Below are 4935 nucleotides of genomic sequence, written 5' to 3' on the forward strand. Positions count from 1 at the left end.
TTTTAAATATTGCATAGAAGTCTCTTTGGAAAGCTCCGTATGCAGTCCCCCCCCCCTTTTCCATTTGGTAATTGACATCAGATTTGGTTCTTGTTTATGAAACTACTTTTTCACACACACACACACATACACACATGCACACGTGTGCACACACAAGAATACTGATGTTGGCCACTTATCTCTTATGTCCAAAAAGGATCTTCAAAAAAGTGTTTCATTTATAATACCCTGATCATCCATACAGTTTTACCCATCCTTGAAAACTCTCTGTGATGGGGAGCATAATAACAGTCAACTGCATACAAGGCATTCATTGGAAAAGCAAAAAGGAGGAAGAACAGAAGTGCAAGCAAGATGGCTGTGACAAGCTTTCCCCGCTGGCGTTGCTTCATTTAACAGCAAATCAGAGCATTCACAATAAGCTGAAACATTTGGGGGGGGGGATATTGAAAGCTCCCAATGATTTCGAGAGTGAAATGAATTCCAGAGAGAAGGAAGGAGTGGATCCATATCAGAGCACACACAATGGCAGATAAATGTGGTGGCCAGTGGCACCGATGCTGCAGTGGGGAGAGGACAGCCACACACCTGTCGATGCTGATGGTGGCTAGTAGAAATTGACCAGTAGAACATGTGAAGAAAAATAGTTCCAGAGATAATAGAAAAGCCAGAGAGAACCTTATTTCTACTATACACAGTTGCTGCAATCCCAAATGCAGCGGTAGTAAGGGTGGAAATGAGGACACCAAAGTCAGCGATGGAGAGGTTCAGGATGTAGGTGGTGAAAGGATTCCTCTTAATGCGTAAGCCAAGAAGCCAAATGACACTTCCATTTCCCATGAGCCCCCAAGGTCAGGTTATGACAACGAAGCTGTTGATAATACTTTTTGATACATTATCCAAATGTGGTTCATCATTTGTGATGTTAATTGGATGGCCAGTGCTCGTACTCCCAGACATGTCTAAATAATCAGATCCACTGGAGTCATTCATAACCTCCCTCCTCCAGCCATCAGAGTTGCTAATCCTGTTTCTCATATGCCTGTTAAGAGAAACAGACAAATATGAATCAATTCCTATTATACTATACATCCAGACAAGTGATAAGAGTACAATGTTGACCGTATGTATATTTTGGTTCCAGTTGCTGGCAGATGATTGTGATAAATATCTGTGATGATAAATATAATTAATTTCTTTACATTTTAAGCAAATGAGCTTGGGAATCCATTTATTCCTGTTTTTCTATTTCAGTTGCATCCTCTGATCCTGTCCAGCTAGGGCAGGGCCCTAGCCTGACAGCTAGTAAATCTGGAATGGTTGTTTTGTGACCATTTGGGGTCTTGATCTTGACATTAAAAAAATAAAGTCGGTGTGGATGCAGACTGCCAATACATGCAGCTGCCACCATAGGTGTCAGTGAAAAGTATTTAAAATGTATTTAAAATCTACCAGAACATGGGGAGAACTGAGAAAGGAGGCCAGGGCAGATGTCAGGGTGTTTCCCCTCTCAGGGTGCTGGGGCCCTGTAATCAGCTCAAGGACAGAAAATGCTGTTGCCGGTCCCGTGGGTTTATTTGAGAGACATTTGTACTTCCACTTCCCCATTTAGTCACCATGCCACAATGCTTAAGGGCTTTGCATTGAATTCAAACCACTTTTCAGTTCCTTCACTGTGGTTAGCTGCATTTTTACTACCACTGTGCACAGTGCTCACATGCAATGAATCACAAGGTTCTGATCCAATTTTAAGACAGGTGTGATACCATCCATAGTAACTGTGTTACAATGCTGCATGTGGAAGACAACTAGGGGTGTTAGAGAATTCTGCCACGGACTCCAGTGAGGCTGGATTCTAAAGATTCTAAAGAATCTGGCCTCCTGGAGTCCGTGGCGGAATGGAGCAATCCCCCCCGCCACCCCGCAAAGCCTCCCCGGGATGGACCCTACCTTGTGTCAGCCATCCGCTGCCCTCGTCTATGGGTGCGAATGGCGGCCCTGGTCTGCGGCCGCCATTTCCCTCTCTACGTTAGCTGTGATAGGCTACGTAAGTATTTACGTAGCCTATCATGGCTAAGAGCAGGGACGTAAATGGCGTAGTGGACGCCATTTGCGTCCCTGCTCTTTTTGTGAATGGCTACGTAAATATTTACATAGCCAATCACGGCAAAAGGCAGGAATGCAAATGTAGCCAATCTTTTTGTGATTGGCTATATAAATATTTATGTAGCCGATCACAGCAAAGGGCAGGGATGCAAATGGTGTCTGCTACGCCATTTGCGTCCCTGCGTTAGCCGTGATAGGCTACGTATATATTTATGTAGCCTATCACGAAAAGAGCAGGGACGCAAATGACGCAGTGGACACCATTTGCATCCCTGCTCATTGCTGTGATAGACTACGTAAATATATACATAACCTATCATGGTAACACAGGGAAGCAAATGGAGGCCGCTATGGCAGCCACCATTTGTGGCCACAGCCCAGCAGTGGATGGAGGTCTGGCTGTGGGCGGCCCAGGCCGGCGGCTCCGTGGACTTGCCGGGGAGCGGAGCTGGCTGGGGAGGATTCCGGGGGGAGGGACAGATTGCCTCCCCCCCTCCCTCCATGGATGCCTCTGAATGGAGCCAGGTAAGGGATTCGTACATCCCTAGGGATGTCAGAGAATTCCACCACGGATCTCGGTGAGGCCGAATGCCAGTGCATTCGGCCCCCCAAACTCCATGGTGGAATGGCCTGCCACCTCCTTGCCCCCCTGCGGATCCCCCCCAGGACGAGACTTACCTGGGGTGGATGTTCCACGTGGCTGCGGTGGCGGCAGCGGTGGCAGCGGTTGCGGTGGCTGGTCTTCCGACCGGCTGCCACCCGCGCCATTTGCAGTCTTGTCTTTTTTTAAAAAGGTTTTTACGTAGTCTATCATGTCTCTGTAAAAAAAAAAAAAGATGAAGAAAAATAAGGAACACAAATGGCGGCGGCCGTAGCAGCCGCCATTTGCGTATGTTTTTTTTTTTTTACCCAGACGTGATAGGCTACGTAATTTTTTACGTAGCCTAAAACATCTGGGTAAAAAAGAAAAAGAAAAAAAAGGCGTAAATATTTACGTAGACTAAGATGAAGGAAAATAAGGAACGCAAATGGCAGCGTTTTTTTTTCTCCCTTACCCAGAGCCCTCCGCGGCTGGAAATCCAGCTGCGGATGGCCCTGGCCTGGGCCTGGCAGGCTGCTCCGCGGAGCCGCCGTGGAGCACAGCCAGCTTTCAAGGATTCTGGGGGGGAGGACAGGATTGCCTCCCCCCCAGCGAGGACTCTGGGGGGAGGGACGGAGCGCCTCCCCCCCAGCGGAACCCGGTGGAGCCAGGTAAGCGGGGATTCGTACATCCCAAAAACATCCTCAGAGGGCTTGCGAACACATCACAGCCCATGAATGGAACTGAGACATTCAAATGAGTCTCCCAGAACAGCATGAATCAAGAGAGGAGTCTGCCCTTCCACATGTTGCAACTGTCTGCTGTTTAAGAAATATGTCATTCCTTTGGCTAAGGCTGCCTCTGATCTCTATATTACATGAAAGAACATGTAGGAAAAGGGGGGAGGGGTCTAGGGATGGACAAATTTGTCGCTTTTACTTTCTCTCAGATTCTGCTTTTTCAGATCATACATTTGGTTTTACCCAAACTTCGAGAATCCAATCTTAAGTTTGGTTCCTCCTGAACTTTGAGAGCTTTCTTTTTAAAGTTCACATGAACATTCATGTGTGCTTCTGTGGCCATCTGGGGAACTCCAGAGGGATGGATTGGGGTCCGGGGTCTGAAGTCCTTCACCCGTTTGGTACAGAGATGTATGAGAATTTAGTAGGGATTAGGGATGTATGAAAATAACTTACCTTTCGGGGATTATGCTGATGGTGCGGGGGGAGGCTTTCCGTCCCTCCCCCCGGAATCCTCGCCGGGGGGGGAGGCGCTCCGTTCCTCCTCCCCCAGAATCCTGGCCAGCCAGCTGTGCTCCGCAGTGATTCTGCGGAGCTGCCGGCCAGCTCCTCCAGCAGCCGGACATCTAGCCGCTGGCTAGCAGGGACGCAAATGGCGGCAGCCGTAGCTGCCGCTGTTTGCGTCCCTGCAGTCAGCCGTGATAGGCTACCTAAATGTTTACATAGCCTATCACGGCTGATTAAAACAAAAACAAAAACACGTGCATACGCAAATATAGGGATGTACGAAAGTCACTTACCTTTTCTCAGGGGTGATTTGCGGTGGGGAGGAAGCGCTTCGCTTCTCCCCCCGAAGTTCAGGTGAGGGGGGGGAGGAGCCCCGCCTCGCCCGGCCGAAATTCAGGCCGGGGGGGGAGGCGCCCCGCCTCGCCCGGCCAAAATTCAGGCCGGGGAGAAGCGCCCCGTCTCCCCGGCCTTGAAAGAAAGAGTGAAAAAAAAAAAACCCATGATAGGCTACGTAATGATTAACATAGCCTATCACGGCTAGATTTCCAAAGTCAGCCGTGATAGGCTACGTTAATCATCACGTAGCCTATCACGGGTGACTTTGGGGAAAAAAAGCGCGTACGCAAATGGCAGCGGCCCATGGGCCACCGCCATTTGAGTATGCGCTTTTTTTTCCCCCAAAGTCACCCGTGATAGGCTACGTGACGATTTACGTAGCCTATCATGGCTGACTTTGGAAATCTAGCCATGATAGACTACGTAAATCGTCACGTAGCCTATCACGGGTGTGTGTGTGTGTTTTTTTTAACTTTTTTATTTTGTAATGGCGGCGGCGGCAGCCGGTCGGGAGACCGGCCGCCGCCCCCACCCCCGACGAAACGCTGCTGAACCGCTGCTGGGACCCGCCACCGAGAGGGACATTCGGCCACGGTAAGTCTCATCCCGGGGGGGGGCGGGGGGCCGGCAGAGAATTTCCCCAACACTTTCGGGGGGCCAAATGCC

At 49.5% G+C, this 4935-nt stretch overlaps 1 pseudogene; it reads right to left on the reverse strand.

The window, feature by feature from the left end:
• Positions 1 to 218: 218 nt before the first annotated feature.
• On the reverse strand, positions 219 to 846 carry LOC146346558 (proto-oncogene Mas-like; annotated as a pseudogene).
• Between the last annotated feature and the right edge of the window lie 4089 nt (positions 847 to 4935).

Source organism: Heloderma suspectum, chromosome 4, assembly GCF_057233095.1.
Source record: "Heloderma suspectum isolate Gila_16-S chromosome 4, 16-S_ref, whole genome shotgun sequence".
Taxonomy (NCBI): Eukaryota; Metazoa; Chordata; class Lepidosauria; order Squamata; family Helodermatidae; genus Heloderma; species Heloderma suspectum.